Below are 18,428 nucleotides of genomic sequence, written 5' to 3' on the forward strand. Positions count from 1 at the left end.
TAGAGTAACTTCAAATATTTTTCGAAAATTCACATCCGGTCGTGAGATAGGGGGTGGACAAATTCAAACTTTGTTTTTTCAGTTTCTCAATAATGAATATATATAGACGCTTGAAACTTGTAGGGTTGATCAACTAGCATTAGGCCATTGTACACATCTTTTCAATTTGTTCGTCCGCCACTTCCGCTCTATACCGGAAGTATTTGAAAAAATGACGATTTTCCGATTTCTTCGAGTGATTTCTCAGAGATGGCTGGGTATATTTTCTTGAAATTTTCAGGAATAATGTCTTATGAAATAAATTTGCTGTGGTTATTTTTGTTTTTCCAAAATTCACTTCCGGTAGGACAATATGGCTGATTTTCTGTTTCTCAAACGAGATTTTGTCCAGCATTATTCTTGGAAAGGGTAAAAGATAGGTTCATCAAATATTCAGGGATGATCAATCTTTGTTTGTAAGCATGCAATAGGGTGTTGAACATGTGACCGTCACTTCCTGTCGTCACCGGAAGTGATTGAAATAATCGTAAATTTCAAATTTTTTCTTTTAAATTGAAACCTATACTAGTTTATTAAGTCTCTTTCAAAGTGTCAAAAGAATATTGACCCCGTCGGTAGTCAAAACGACTACTTCCGGTTTCTTGAGAAAATACTTTTTTACTTTTCATCTCGTTGTCCCCATAAATCTCGCTTATATTTGAAGTGTTTGATATGATTTTCACATGTCTTAAGAATAGTATCAACTTCTAGAGTTTTGACAATTTTCTTTTTCAAAATTGACTTCCGGTCGGTAGTAACCTACTAATTTTTCTTTCTTTAGTCTACTTCTTTTTGTTGAGAACTCTTTCAGATAGAGACGTGAAATTTTCAGGGAATATAAACAGTAAAGAGTCGCTGTCATTTACAGGAAAACACATCTGAATAGTACTTCCGGTCGTCACCGGAAGTTACAAGAAATGAGTAAAAAATTCGATAATACACTTCTCATTTATTGTTAAAGTACATTCTCCGATATATTTGAATGATTTTCGTAGGAACAGAAAGCTCTTTACCGGAAGTGATCAAACGGAAGACCTACTCATTACTAGTAATGAGTGTCTAGTTATTATTATTATTATTATTAGAAATGAGGATTAAACTGACAACATCACAAAAGTTCGGCTGACTGTTATATTTAGAATTAACTCGAACGGAATTTCGCAATGTCAAGTTTTCTATTCGTTAAGATGTGTTGCAGGAGGGCACTTGGCTTAATGAATATCACATACAACAGTGAATCAAAATACACGTGTAATCGACCGAAATCTTCTCAGCCCGTGCTGTACTCCAGGACCCATATTTACTAAAGTTCGTAGACGTAGACGTAAACGTAGGATTTACGTCTGACTTAAGATTAGAGTTACGTACTCGTGAAATGGTATTTACAAAACCGTTCGTAGCCGCAACGTAACTTACGATGTACGATTGCACGTACGCGTGCGCAGTGGCTATTTTCACTTCGAAGCGTAAAAAGTGTGAATTTGCTCATTTACTTTGAATTCCCTGCGCTACCGCCGCATTATAACGAAAAAGAACACAGAACTTTGTGAGAAAGCAACGAATTTCAAAGTATACGTATGCCTGCCAACGGCATGTCGATCAACTGTACCGTTATTCAGTGTTGTTTACAAATCCAAATGGAAGGTTCATCAAATTTAACGCATTTGACTTGTGCATGGATCTGCGATGCTGTAGGTGTTCAAAAAGAAGTCGGCATGGACTGACAAGTAAGTTAAGTTGTTTGTGTAGTAATAACCTTAAATGTTTTACCACTGACTACTCGTCACTAGACCCCTAAATAATGTTAAATTGACTTCAAGGGGATTCAGTACATGACACACATGGTAAAATCACAGTCCCTTATTCATTTTGTTCTCAACCTATGTAGCTGCTATAATGCCTGGATCTTAATTTCTAAATAGTGAGCACATATACATATGTGTTAGTTATTTACAATTTGATATGTGCCCACTATTAACACATTAAGACACAAGCTCATTTGTGTACATGGTAACTTCAAACTTTTGACAATACCACAATTGAAATTCAAAATTATTTATCCCATTTTTTTTAATTTTATGACTGGGACAACATCAAAGCAGTATCATAGCTACCTGTACACAAGTACGCACATGCATTCACATAATTTCGCAAAAAGAAAAACAAGAATATTGGTGAAAAATGAATCTAAAATATACATTATATATACAGGCACTAATTCTAAAATGTGTGATTTGTACGTGCCCCTCTATTGCATGAATGCATGGTTATAAAATATGAAAATTATTATTGCTTTAACAATATATACTCTGGGCGAACAGGTAGATAGGGTGAATGGACTCGGTACCAGATGAGAACAGTTACAGTCTCTTTTAGCATCATTTCAATTATTGCTTGTGCACATCCATGTGCAAAACTTTCAGAAAATATTGTGAAACAAAATCGCATTCAAATACAGTTGTACAACTGTGTGAAGTCAGTGTTAATTTATTTAATGTAGAATAACATTGACTATATATTAATTGGAGATATTAGGTGTGATATACATGTAACATGCACTAGATATATATCCAAGTTAGCTGACCTCTGTTATTTTTCAAAAGGTCATAAAGGTGGTCAAGAAATAAATTGCCAACAGACAGCAGCATTCCTTGATTTAGATGCATTTCTCTTCATGTCCTCTCCTGAAAGATTTTCCATGATGCCTCAGGGTTAGGATTGGGATGCAAGATGTACAGTACATATATATGATGTAAGTATATCCACTGTTTGTACACATTTAATCATTTCTGTACTTACAAAGTTTTAAAAAATCTAAAACAAATTATGGTACATGATGTAATGATTTTTGTAATGCATTGATGATTAAATCCTTTATAGGCAAAGATTTAAGAACATAAATTTTTGAGTTTTTATGATCAAAGTTTGTCCATTTTGCAAGTTTCGTACCTGTCTGTCTAAGCATATCTTCACCTTTTTGGCAAATAGAAATTTAACCAATCTAAGGACATACACTATGTTTCTTTGAAATTATTTTTTATCTCCTCGATATTAAAAATTCTTGCATGATTTCCAAAATAATAGCTGTAATTTTGTCACCAAAATTTTTAATCAACACTCAATAAAAATTGCTCTATATTATATATTTCTGATCAGTAATAACACATGTATTCAGTTATTTGAAACACCTTTTAATCTCAAAGCAAGCAAATGAATATATGTAATTTTGGTGATTAAATAATTATTATCTTGCAAGCCAATAATTCTTCTTTATATATTTCTTTACACTAAAAGCGGTTATCAAATGTACTTTTATTAGGTCACCTGAGTTTACTCAGTAACCTATTGCAATTAGTTTTCATTCGTCGTGCGTTAACCATTGAACATTTTTAACTTCTTAATAACTACCAGTCCAATTCTTTTCAAATTTGGTATGAAGCATCATTGGGACAAGGGGGACCAATTTTCAAAAATCTTCTTATCAAGAAACACACATATATAAGAAAAACTAAATGCATAGTGATGTAGAGCAGGCAGACCTCTACCAAAATTGTAAATTTCATGATCCCCGAGGTAGGGGTTTTGACCCCAGGGCGGGGCAAATCTTGTTATATAGTATTTATGTGTATAAAACACTTAAATTACATCTTCTTTAATGCTATTGATACTAAATTGAAACTAAATGGATAGAGCAGGTAGTCTTTTACCAAAATTGTAAATTTGATTTCCCCCAGAGTAAGGGTTTTGACCCCAGGGTGGGGCCAAACTTAGTATATAGTATTTATGTGTAAGTTTGCTGATACTGTATAAAATATAAATGCAGAAAAGGATGTACAAAAAATGATGAATTTCACAACCCAGGGTTATGACTTTAAGATGAGTCCAAATTAGTCATATCTTTTGATGTTTTCATGTGAATACACCTATTTAAAGCCTTTCATCAGTGTATGCACTTTGAGGGATGTGAAATTTTAAGAACACATCTTGTTTTATACTGTTGCTGAACATTAGAATATAATTAGCTTAGATATTTAGAACAGGAAATTTTTTCTAGATTTCATAGTCCATGGAAGTAATGATACTTTTCCACTAGTATTCAGGTGATCTATAAGGCGTGTCGGCCTCTTGTTAGGTTTCTGTTGTTTGTTGTTTTTTTTTATTTTACTAAAGAAATATTTTTATTAGTCAGTCCTTTGCCATTGGGAGATTTTGAGAGATAAAAATGGTTGCCATCACTTTCACAGCAAATATGCCCCTTTAAATTTATAATGTTGTACTACCATGTATTATATGTCAGCCTGAGTAGCTTAGTGCAAAGGTACCAGGTTCAATACTCAATTTTGCTAAAGATTTTTCTCACCTTCTTTGCTACAGTAAAATCCCATTCATATACCGTACTGCAGTACATATCAGCTGATTTTACATTTTTACTTGCCACAACCAGGAACTATCAAAATATGTTAACTCTAGACTAATTAAACCTGAGAATTTTGTAGAAAGAAAATAGAATGCACGTGAATTGTACCTGAAATATCACAAAAAATTATCTTTTATTTATAAACGTGAATGACCTTAACTGAAACTTACCATTCTTGGTTAAAAAGTATTTTTTTCTGGTTTGGAAAGAAGCCAATTTCATTATAAGGGGAATGGTTAATGAAAAAATACTAAAGTTGACCTTGGAGTCATTTGAAATCTTTTTCTTAATATGGGCTCTTGGGTTATAAATCATTAAAATTAGAAATTGTAGGTGATACTTAATGATATCTTCCCAGATATGGTGTACGGTAGATAAATATAATGTAAATAAAATCAGTATTATCACAATTTTACAGTTTATTTAACTAACAATTATGTTGCATGTATTTTTCAAGCCTTATGAAATTTGATTGCAGTGTAATGACAGTTGTTTATTTAAATCAATGTAATACTATTATTTTTCTAGGTCTATGGGTACATTGCTGTAATGGCCTGAAAAATCTTTTGCGAAACCGAGAAATGCTCATCTTCCATTGCCTTGATTGTGTAAAAGGACAAGCAGAGGAATGATTCAAAAATATATGGCAGGATTGAGAATCTAACCCATGACCCGTAGTGTGGTACTCTACCCACTGATCAATCCATGCTGATGGTCCATCTGCTACATTGATGTCATCTTATATATTTATTTATTCATTTATATCATATGGACATTTAAAAATTGACAGTAAAATAAAAAAAAGTTTGATATTCAGCAAAATAGAATTTTTTACAATACATGTTTAAGAAATTAAGTACATGTACATGCATTGTTATGCATACAATTATGTACATGTAATTATATTTGTTAATAGATAACTTTTTAGATGAATTTTCATGTTGTTATTGATATTGACATGTACATGTATTACTTCCATTTCTAGAATGATTTTAACATCTTGATATTAAAAAGATGACATAATAAATAAATCTTAAATATTTGTCAACAAAGTTGTCTGGTGGGTTAAAATTTGTAAAGAGGAGCATTAGTACATATGTCGGTTTAATGTGAGAAGCCTTCAGAATGAACTTTTATCAGTGAGATTTTTTGTAAATTGGAGGGGGGGATGGGCTTCAACAAAATAATATGTATGTTGAAGGCATCATCCTTGGAGTTTGGTAATATACACTGCAAAGACTTTTACCTAGCTGATCACATATAAAGGTCAATTACATACAAATCATGAATGGTAGAAAGATTCATATATATGCATTATCAATGAAGGTTTGACTCCTGTAGGATTATAGTTAAAGGAAATGGCACTCTGAAAGATTGAAAGTCTACACATGACTACACTAGTAGGCATCACAATTGTTCTCTGAAACAAATTACACAAAATTGTATTCTTGGAATGAAATGCATATCTTTTTTTTTTAAAGAAATATTTATTTAGAGGCTCATTTCCCTGTTGTGTAAGTTACAATGTAACAAATAGTTATTTGGACTACCAATATTTGCTTATAACCACAGAGAAAAGATCACATATCTATAAGTAGAAATAGTTTTTCTATAGCTGTCAATCACCATGCATTCTTGTACACACAGTGACTCTCTTCTTTTCAAATCTAAAACATTGCATGTTTGATTGCATATATATATACATTAATTCTACCATGTTTGGAAAATTAAAAAAAAAGTATTTCCCTGAAAGATGCTAGACCTACCCTATATAATAAGATAAATGGCAAATATTCTTTTTAAATAACCTGCATGACTAAAATAAAAAGCTTCCCAATTATTTCTAAAGGCAAGGTTAGATCCACCCAGTCTGATTAAAATCAAATTTCGCACTTTGCTCGATATACGGACAGCGACTGTCCGTATATCGAGCGAAGTGAGAGGTTTGATTTTAAATCAGACTGAGATCCGCAACAAGGTAAATTAGATCGGGCTCAAAATTTAGAGAATTGTCGCACAATTGCAGATGATCTCAAAGAAAACGATAATCTGAATAAATACAATTAATTTGTGTATTACTAACCAGCTTGTGTGCATCTAGAGGGTTTGTAAGGTCTTTACGCAAGAAATTATCGATAAAAATGACAAGTCGCCATTTGCTTTGTTTATTCTTAAAGTTACGATCAGCTTACGTGTACTAGTATAGCACACGTAGAGTTACGCTTATTTCTGACGTAAATCTACGTCTACGACTGTTAGTGAATACCGTCCTACACGTAAACGTACGCTACGTCTAGATTTACGCTACGTTTACGTCTACGAACTTTAGTAAATATGGGCCCAGACGTCTGTGTGCCAGTAACGATTATCACCATGGTGTTGTTTTTCTGGGGCAACTTTAAATGCGTCTATTTTATAGCGGATCTACAGTTATTATAATGAGTTTACTTTTTCCTGCTTTGATGAGAACTAGCTAAATGAAAATAAGCAAAGTCAGTGACGTGATCAAACTCATCAATTCCATAAAAAGGAAAAATTAACATTCTGGCAAACACCAACTTCTGGAAACACACAAGCGAATTCAATTTGATACAAAACAAATGTAATGTTCCATGTTTAGAGACATATGACGATGTAATATTTCACTTCCTCAATTTCGGAAACCATCATTTTCTACTGAATCGCAAAACAAGCTCATTCACATTTCGTCAATAATTCAATTCGAATTGTACGTCATAGTGAAGATACGAGTCTGGGTTGTTAGCCAGTTACGATTTAGGAACTGTTTCCACGTGTATTTTGATAATTAAAGTATTACTCTACATCGTCATAATGGCTGACTTCCTTTAAAAACATGGATGACAAAATCGATATCAGCAATATTTGACTTTTCCTTTTCCATTTAAATACCTAGCCGAGTAGCTCAGTATGTTAGAATACCGACTGCTGAACTGTAAGTCGCAGGTTCGAGTCCAGCAGGGGTTATAAATTTTTTTCAGATTACCTTCTACTAAAACTGTATTTTTTGACAAAATAAAGTAAATTTGAAAATTTTCAAATTCAAAATATTTTTGTACATATCCTACACTTTTCATCTACATCAAATTTCTCTGGTGTAGCATACCTCCTTAAATGCACTAGACTTCCAAATCATTGAATTGACATTTTTGGTTGAAAATGATTCGTCACTAAACAAATTAAATATGTTTATATTCCATGGCTATCATTGACTGATTTTTGTTACGTCCTGTCAACATTTCTTCACTCATATTCAGACGTCACCACCTGTAGGTAAAGTACCATAAATTTAGACCTTTGCTTAGGGCCTCCGTTTTCAATGTCATATCCGAAAGACCCATGATTTTAGCGAGGGGGAAATCACTACATACATGTATTATAACGCTGTAGGTATGACGTGACCATGATCACTACACCCATGTATTATAACGCTGTAGGTATGATGAGACCATGATAACTACACACATGTATTATAACGCTATAGGTATGACATGACCATGTTCACTACATACATCTATTATAACGCTGTAGATATGACGTGGTCATGATCACTACACACATGTATTATAACGCTGTAGGTATGATGTGACCATGATAACTACACACATGTATTATACCACTGTAGGTATGACGTGGTCATGATCACTACATACATCTATTATAACGCTGTAGGTATGACGTGATCATGATCACTACATACATGTATTATAACGCTATAGGTATGACGCGACCATGATCACTACATACATGTATTATAACGCTGTAGGTATGACGCGACCATGATCACTACATACATGTATTATAACGCTGTAGGTATGACGTTACCATGATCACTACACACATGTATTATAACGCTGTAGATCAAACTTCTACCAGAGTTCGTTTGCTCACAAACCAAACTCTTCCACTTAGGCATTATGGGATAGCGATTTCTTAGGCCGCGTATACTGTGACGTCACTGTAGAATGACGAAACAACATAACGTCAAACGTAAACAACTTTCAAAACAAGAACGTAAACATCAAGTTCATTATTTTACACAATAATTTGAACAGAGTCTCCCTACTTTTTAATGATCTTTTGATCATTTTATGTTTAAAATAAAATCCATACTTTTATATTAATGCTCTTAATATCAATATCTTCAAACTTTTAACTGCGAACTACTTCTTTAGTGTTATTTGCCTGCGTGATAATCGCGGACTCACAATATACAAATCTGTATATTGTGCTGCGTCACATAGGAGAGGTCTATTCGTAGGTAACGTAATGAGGCCTCGACGGGGAGTTTGCGCTGTAGATATGACGTGATCATGATCACTACACACATGTATTATAACGCTGTAGGTATGACGTGATCACGATCACTACACACATGTATTATAACGCTGTAGGTATGACGCGACCATGACACGAGCTGGGATCGAACTCACGGCCTCCCGGTTACAAAACGAACGCTCTGCCACTCCGATTATTTAAATAAATATTATATATATCAAGATTACATCAGAATGTCATTTCACTAGAAGTTTACTTTGAGATTAGGTAAGTGTGGGTTCTATACCTTATTCTGAGTAGCATGCAGAATTTGTTTAGCAGTATATTTATTACTGGTTTGAATGTCGTCCGGCGTGTTTCATATTAATCATTGAGCCGTTATTTACATACAGATTTTGATTACAGATTTCTATACTCCAAGTTTCATTAATCAGAGTATCCTTCCATGTAGAATATTCAAGATAACGCTTTCTTTTTAATTCAATGTCCTCCTTCCCAACGTGTCCCGTGTTCTCCCTTAAGTATCTCATTTATTTTATTTGTATTAATTTAATAGCAACATCCATACCTACATTGTACCTATCATGTAAGTAAAGAAATCTTATCAATTGAAAATACACAATGCTTGTACATTGTTTTGGAAATTTGCATTAAATTGACGGTATGATAAATGTTTGACTGTATTTTTAGACGTCGACACGAACGGAATTGCAATCTGAAGTTTTGTAATTGTTAAGATGTGTTACAAGAGGAAACTTGACTTAGATGAAAACCCACGGATATCTTCACTTACAGCAGTGTCTCAAAACAAGCGGGCATTCACCCAATTCTCCTCAACACGCGCTATATTCCTGTCGTCTGCGTACTAGTACAGTTTATCGTCATGGTGTTGTTTTTCTGGGGCAATTTCAAGGACGCCTAATTGATCTCGTCTTTCTACACCAAGTTGAAGGCTTGGGGTAATTTATGGAGTGGAGCGGAGTGGAGTTGTGGAGTTATGGAGAGGAGTCTCTGTGCTTCATAACTTTATTATCCCCCAACTGTCACTAGTAATGTAACTCAACACCCGCATCCGGTACAAATAGGTGCGTTGGAATTTGGTTCAATCTGTTTGTTCTACTTTAGTTGCACACACATCTGTCAAAGCCCCTTCATCCCCTTAGGTGTGAGGAAACTTTTCCTGTCACAAGCACCCAGAATGAGGTTAAATTTATGACCTGCAATGTCAGATAATCTCTTCATCATTTTAACACTGTGTAAATGCATGGCCTTGGCAATGACATTTCCTAAATTCATTTGTTTTTATTAAAATAGCTGAGGATTTTTTTTGATCAATTATAGATTGATATAACCTATCAATATTATTGATCAATTGACAGGAGTAAATCTTGTTTTTTTTAATAAAGTTAATAGTTATCTGGGACACCTATTCAAAGATGTGATAAGGGCCCAGTCCAATTAAACTGTGTCCACAGCAGTGTGAAGTAGATCAAAGAGTAGCTGTGTTACATTCCAGGGCTGATTATATAATACACGCACTCAGTAATTAAATTTCAAACAAAAGGTTACTGGTTAAGAGTTGCAAAATCATGATCAGTTTCTGCATTCAGTAATGCATGTTTTTTTTAATTTTATTTGTAAGCATTTCTATATCAAAGTCCTGTGTTGTGGTTTGTAAATGTATATTTTATACACGATAAACATGAATATTGTATTTATTGACTCCACTCCACGACTCCACAACTCCATGACTCCACTCCACTCCATAAATTACCCCAAGCCCAAGTTGAAGTATTGTAAGAATCGTTTTTTCTACTATGACGAGGGATAGCTAAATGAAATCAAATCACTGAAAGCACTGAGAATAGCTAGGCTTGGTTTGTGATGATGATGTATGAATATACAAATTATGATAGTACTATTAACATATTAAAACAAAATAGTCAATAATTTGCTGCAGTTGCTAGGTAAAGGAAAGAATAAAGTATTAGAAGTTTGGTACACTTTTCTAAACAATTATAAATGCATGCTAAACTAGTATTTAATATGGGGATTTCCTTATGAAATATTTTTCATGAAATGGAAAAATGAAAATGTTTTAGAGTATTCCATATTGTTGGTTGATTTATTCGATCCTGATTGTAAAAATGATTTATAAGGTAATGAGATTGTCAAATTAATGAAATGAACGCATTTTACTGTGATATACATTTTATGCATAAAACGTTTGTTGGAATAAATTACAAACTCGTTTTGATATGTGAAGAGTGCACACTTTTATTTTAATGATCTAAAAAGAAGAGTATTTGGTTTTTCCTCAACACAATGTTACCACTCAATACCATTCAGGGAAACATTAAAAACCATTAACCCAACAGAATTTTCATTCCTCTGATAAAATGTTAGAAATATGCCTCATCATTTCATATCGATCAAATGTAGTTGTATTTCTCGACAATCTCAAGAATATTTTCAAATAATTCGAAAACAATTCTAAATCATTTGATAAATTCTCACACATTTGCCTCATAACATTTCAATGTTCTCAAATGATTCCGAAGATATTTGCATTCGCCTGAAGAAATCTCCAAAAGTATACCTCATTATCTCAATCAAATCTACGTGTAAGTGTATAATCTCAATATATCTCACATTGTAAAGAAATGTTAAATCGAATTAATCTAACTTGGATTTTTACATGATGTATCTTGTATTTTTTAAACTGTTTATAATTTTCAATTTGTTAGTATCACACTTCTTAAAACATGTGAAAGTAAATTTCCTTTTCTCAAATAATTTCTTAATTATGCCGAGAACTTGTATTATATAAATGTATTCAATCCATGGTGCCCCTTTTTGCATCCACTGTACATTATGAATATCCATTTACGTTATATAATATCATGTAACAATGAATCATTTATATGACCTAGAAACTCATTATTTGAGGTACCCTGCTTCTAGTAGCGTAGCCCAGGGTAAACGATGGATTCTCGGTGTAGAATTAGAATACCTTGAGCTATGGTTTTTTTTCCGCTTATATAAAACATTGAAATCAAATTTCCTAATTTAACACTATTATCGCAGCCAATAATTTTCTCTGTTTCTAATTATACACAATAATGTACTATATAACATTATTTTCTTTACTATATGTAATAATTGACACATGTATATAATTTTGTAATTACTGTGCTATAGATGTGTCCAATCCAGGGGCCCCTGACACTTTAGATGAGGATTAAGATGGGGTACTTGATAATAAAAGAAAGAAAATCAGGCTTAGATCTACATAAATTTGAATGCTATTCAAAAACTACTACGTGAGAAGAAAAAAAAATCATCGCTGTGGCCTTCAATTCGACATTTAGATATATCGACCACGTTTTGTCTATTAATAATGATAACTTTCATTCATATGTCGACTTGATATATCCTTGAGAGGGAGAAATAAAAGACATCACAGAGTCGTCCATTTCTGCTTCATACTTAGATATTTTATTGAAAGTAGACATTAACAGCAAACTGAGAACTCAGCTCTATCACAACGATATTATCACAACGATATGATTTCAGCTTCTCCATCGTCAACTTTATGTAGCAATATTCCATTATCACCTGCATATGCTGTTTAAATATCTCAACTGATTCGATATGAGACAGCTTGTTCTGCGTATAGTCAGTTTTTAAATCGAGGCAAGCTACAAAATGTACTAACTAACAACCTGGTGGCACAGGGGTTTCAGCAGTCTCGATTGAAGTCAGCATTTCACAAATTCTATGGTCGTTATAACGATCTAGTTCGTCAATTCAACCTATCATTAGGTCAAATGCTGTCTGACATGTTTCATACCAATTGTTAAACCGTTCTTGGCACACAGATTTCGACTACGGATAACTCCCTTTACCTGACCAGGATATATGATTCACGGCGGGTGTGACCGGTCGACAGGGGATGCTTACTCCTCATAGGCACCTGATCCCACCTCTGGTGTGTTCAGGAGTCCGTGCTTGCCTAACTATCTATTTTGTATTGCTTGTAGGAGTTATGAGATTGATCACTGTTCGTTATCTTCACATTCCAAGACTATTTTTTTGATTTTCTTGAATTTCCATGTAAAACTTCATTCTTCATAATTTACTACAACAAAGAAATAGTATCTACATTTAATATTGGTTTTGTAGGAGAATTCTATCAAATTTGAAAATCACATTGCGTTATCTTTAAATAAAAAGTTAGGGCTTAAATATCGTTGCTTAGTATTATAGTTTAATACCGGTAAAATTGCTATACCAGAACACACTTTGAACGAAAGTTTAATACACAACAACGTCCACAGGCCTCATCATTGTTTTCATTTTCTTATCAATACAATGCATACCTGTATGATGCATGATAATGTGACATATCAACAGAGGTAGATTCATTTCATGCACAGTCAACAGTTGATATTGTTAATCTGTCTTCAGTATTATATTTCATACAAATCACAGGTAGGATACTCGGTCCGAATAATGCAAGTTAAATTCTTCGTGTGAACGAGGCATTAGGTAAATGTTTGTATAAAAGTTAGAAGTTGTTACAAGAATATTGTAATTACGGCACTGTGACAGCAATATCTATGAGCAGAGAATGGAAAGAATAAGTTATGAAATGACGATCCCATTTTCACAAAAAAGGGAGAGAGCAAAAAAAAAAAAAAAAAAAAAAAAAAAAACAGCCAAAGAACATAAAAAAAGAGGTTGCCATTGTAACTTTATCCTTCCTATGTTGTTTTCAGGGGAATTAAAACATCTTATTAATTGGGTAGGCTTGTAAAATCATTTCTCAAGGTGAATACCAGAGAAGAAATAACAAAATTTGATAAGTTATTTCTTTTTCGGCATTTAATTTATTCATTTTCAATTTTCTTTATATTTGTGAAACAACATACTATCACAACTGGTGTTAGAGAGGGTGTCAGAAAATGGCAACTCCGGGATAAGGGGTAGTAAATACAAGCGTTGGCTTGAATAGTACGTTATTACGATTTCAAAATACGTACGTGAATACATCATGTACAATGTAAGTATACATATATAACTTATGAAGTATATGAAACGATGACACATAAGGATGACTTCCCATTTCCAATGACATTTCTGCTGTCCTCATTCATAATATAATTTACAAAATGTCGATTACCCCTATAATATTAACTAAGCATTTTATGTTCCGTTCCATTTTCCACTCCACGTTTTAACAACACCCGATGATTGTTTACAAACAGCCATACCACGCGATCTCTTCGAACCCACGCGGATTTCATATTCAGCATGCAACATTTGTTTATCAATGTACTTGTCACTGAGTGGAATGCTGTCTGGCGTGATTCATATCCAAAAAAAACAAAACAAAAAAAACCCCTGCTGTTTGTTACTATGCCTATGTCCTTTTTATGTATTTAATTATTCCTAAGGGTTGTTTTAAATTGTTTCATATGTTATTAGGGTAATCATATCATATCGCTATATATTAATAATAATATTTATGCATTTTAATTCTGACACTATGAATATTTTATTCACATGTATGTGCACATCGATTTTATATTATCTTTTCTTTCACATTTGTAAAGCGCTTTAGAGAACTAATGTTGATAGGGCGCTATATAAATCTTTTAATTACAATTACAATTACAATTATTAATTGATAAGACATCTCGGATCGACTACGCCAATGTTCTTCGGTATTAACACAACCGACTTGGCAAAACTGCAGCGGATACAGAATATGGCAGCACGAATCATCACTCGTACCAAGAGAAGTGATCACATAACTCCAGTGCTGATTTCTTTACATTGGCTTCCTATTGACAGGTGCAGCCAATACAATATTATCCTCTACTCATATAAGGTGATTCAGAAGATGGCACCAAAATACTTGGAGGAGGTGATCACTGTTTACCAACCAAATCGTCCCCTAAGATCTGACAAGTTTAGCTTTTGAAAAACAACTTAGAGAGTCAGCCACTGGATTTTTATACCTGTTAGAATGTATTTCAGCATTAGCAAACGTTATTATTTCTTTTGGAAGAAATAATCTTTTCAGCTTTTATTTTAATAGTTAAAGTAACCTGCGTTTCTGGACTGGGTCCGTAGTACATGATCATTACGATAGAATATTCTATGTAATAGTGTCACTAATTCAAAGTAATCCCTTGCACAGAGCAAAATGACTTAGATGAAAGATGCGACGCAGTTTTCTCTTTTATACTCAGGTTGCGGACGTTGGTGAAAGCACCCTCGGATACAGCATTTAGACAATGGGTGAGACGCCCTTATCGCCGAATTTGTGTTTCCTTGTCCATTTCATTATATTGTTCCATAACAGTCTAGCTATATTAAAGCCTTTAATTGATATGATTAAAAATGAACATTTGAAATACAAAATCTGGCAAGTTTTTAAAGTGCATGACTTTAAAAATCATGAAATATTTAAGAAAACAGGTGTAAAAATGGATCGTCCGTACAGGTGCCTTGATTGTTAAAATGCTTTAAAAATCTAGAATACACCAATGTTTCGCTGCAAATGTACATATGAACGTAAAGATAAAACTAATATTACTCAACGAAATAGTTTCAGGGGCCAAGCATCATATACAGGGATCTTATCTATATTGATATACTTCGCTGCGTAAAACACAGGTAAGAACTGCGAACCAGTTAAAATTAACCAGTTTACTTTAGAACCTATCAATTGGAATATCACTCGGCCTATTCCGGAGAATAAACACTATTCTCCGGAATAGGCCGGGTGATGTTCCGATTGAAGAACCTACAACACTGTCAGTTTACGTTGAAAGTTTCTATGCAATTACTTTTCCATTTATTAAAATGTTCCTATTTCTACTGATATAACAGATATGATTATGGTGTAAAGAATAAATTTTAATCGTAAAATCAATAAAAAGGAATTCTTTAATTCGTAACGAAGTTCTTAGGAATGACGTACTTAAAGATTACCTTCAAAGTGGGAACCAGTTTAATTTAAACCAGTTTTGTTTTTTATTGAGCGAGGAAAATAATGTGTCCGTTTTGTAAGACTTATTTTAACTGTAAATACAGATATCTCTTGTAGACAACATATTGTATATTTGCAAATCAATGCACACAGATCACAGAATTCTTTTTTACTGCCCACAATTCCAAAGAGCGCAAGCGCATTTGAAGTTCTTCGTATGATAACTAGTCAGCCCGAGGGCTGACTAAAAATTAACTGACATTAGTTAGACCTAGATGTCGAACCTCCATATATGGAGACAGGCACTTGGATGTGGCAGCAGCTACACTCTGGAACTCTCTGCCTGATACCCTCCGCCGTTGTCAGAATTTGAACACTTTTAAGAAAACATTTAAAAACACATCATTTTAGACTTGCATATTATTAGTATTATAGGTGGTTAAATCTTTATGGTTTCTTTACCATCATTTTAACATGACTTTTTCAAGTGTATAGTATATTCATTTCAACTATTGTATTTTATATCATTTGATTGTACGGCGTGGAACTTTTTTTCATGCATATCATGTTTTAGATTGTAGTAATTTTACTTCTTATTATTGATGTTTTTCTAGCATTGTTTTGATATTATGTCTTAATGCTATTATGGTTTCCTTTCTACTTTTATAATATGCTGTATCATTTTTATTGTGTGTAGCGCTTTAGAGTGGTCATTTATAGTCATATAGGGCGCTATATAAATAATAATAATAATAATTATCATTATTATTAATTCATTCTTTACATGCTGATTTTGATTACGAATTTCTTTCTTTACCTGATCAAGATGCAGGGTTCACGGCGGGTGTGTCCGGTCACCAGATGTCAGGGCCCACGATGGATGCTACCGGTCACCTGATCCAGATACAGGGCTCACCGTGGATGTTACCGATCACCTGATCCAGATACAGGGCTCACGGTGGGTGTGGCTGGTCACCTGAACCAGATACAGGGCTCACGGTGGGTCCGGTGTGGCTGGTCACCTGATCCAGATACAGGGCTCATGGTGGGTGTGGCTGGTCACCTGATCCAGATACAGGGCTCATGGTGAGTGTGGCTGGTCACCTGATCCAGATACAGGGCTCACGGTGAGTGTGGCTGGTCACCTGATCCAGATACAGGGCTCACGGTGGGTGTGACTGGTCACCTGAACCAGGTACAGGGCTCACGGTGGGTGTGGCTGGTCACCTGATCCAGATACAGGGTTCACGGTGAGTGTGGCTGGTCACCTGATCCAGATACAGGGTTCACGGTGGGTGTGGCTGGTCACCTGATCCAGATACAGGGCTCACGGTGGGTGTGGCTGGTCACCTGATCCAGATACAGGGCTCACGGTGAGTGTGGCTGGTCACTTGATCCAGATACAGAACTCACAGAGACTGAGTGCACTTACTCCTCCTAGACATTGGATACTACCTCTACTGTGTCCAGGAATCCGTGTTTGCCTCTTTTTATACCTAGGAAACTGAATGCAATTTATTTCATCATGCATGATTATGGTTCACGTAAAACTCACATTAATTCAAATCATATTTTCACGAAAAGCATAAAATTGTTGCTGTGCTTCAAAAAATTAGCTTGCATTTACAAATCATTAAACTATGACTACAGATTTGTTTATTTCTTATTTGATTTTTTTGTTCAACTCATTTCGAATAAGTGAGGATTTTTGGGATCAGAAAATTGAATATCTGACGCTGTATTTATATAAAGTACTAATTCACAGCTTCTGTTAAAATTCTTTTATTCTACGTATTGCAGGACACGCAATTTGTAAACTTCTCTCTAGATTTCCATATCAGTTTCCCCAGTCACCAGACATCGCCGGGCCTGGTACATGATAAAGAAGTTCTCTATGGAGTGACCAGGCATCGCCAGGCCGGATACATGATAAACAAGTTATCTATAGAGTGACCAGGCATCACCGGCTGGGTACATGATAAACAAGTTCTCTGTAGAGTGACCAGGCATCGCCGGGCCGGGTACATGATCAACAAGTTCTCTTTTATCATGCATGACCACTGAAACATGCTTTCCTTGGATAAATTTCACTAAATGTAATTTGTCATATCTGATTAAATGGGAATAACTCTTACTTTGCCATAGCACCATCTGTCATTCTTTTTAACATTGTGTCAATATTTCATACCCCGCTATTTAGTAGTGTGTATATGTCGATTACAGTTTTACACGTGTATAGAAAAATCAAAAGATTATTTGAGGTTTGTTGGTGAGTGAATAATTACATGTATCTGATGTTTATATATATACCAGTGTTAACAAATTTCATAGTTTAAAAAACGATCCTTTAGAAGCTTTATTTTAGGATATACATGCAGTGGTTTTTATTTATTCATTTTTAGCTGGCATATATATCTGCATTTTTTTTCTATTTCATTTCATTTACTTGAATATGAGCAGCCATTGACGAGCAGTCAATAAGCAGCCACTAAGGAAAATAATCAAAGTACTGAGAGTACGCAGACAGAATATTCAATGTTTTCAAATGATCGATTAAAATCAATATTTTCAAATCAATTAACAAACATATAATGGTGATTGTGATTGTTAGACACATAGTGGACAATTACCTTGCTGATGCATTTTAACTGAAACATCGTAGTCATAGATCAA

General features: G+C 34.1%; 2 long non-coding RNA genes across 2 annotated transcripts; both read left to right on the forward strand.

The window, feature by feature from the left end:
* The first annotated feature begins 1,110 nt into the window (after positions 1-1,110).
* LOC130050903 (uncharacterized) lies at positions 1,111-5,508 on the forward strand. The gene is made up of 3 exons (XR_008799283.1): positions 1,111-1,766; positions 2,643-2,791; positions 4,985-5,508. It is a non-coding gene; the product is annotated as an uncharacterized LOC130050903 (long non-coding RNA).
* Positions 5,509-13,491: 7,983 nt separating this feature from the next.
* Positions 13,492-17,407, forward strand: LOC125666649 (uncharacterized). Its single transcript, XR_007366792.2, has 2 exons — positions 13,492-15,439; positions 16,582-17,407. It is a non-coding gene; the product is annotated as an uncharacterized LOC125666649 (long non-coding RNA).
* The last annotated feature ends 1,021 nt before the right edge of the window (positions 17,408-18,428 follow it).

Source organism: Ostrea edulis, chromosome 10 (genome assembly GCF_947568905.1).
Source record: "Ostrea edulis chromosome 10, xbOstEdul1.1, whole genome shotgun sequence".
Taxonomy (NCBI): domain Eukaryota; kingdom Metazoa; phylum Mollusca; class Bivalvia; order Ostreida; family Ostreidae; genus Ostrea; species Ostrea edulis.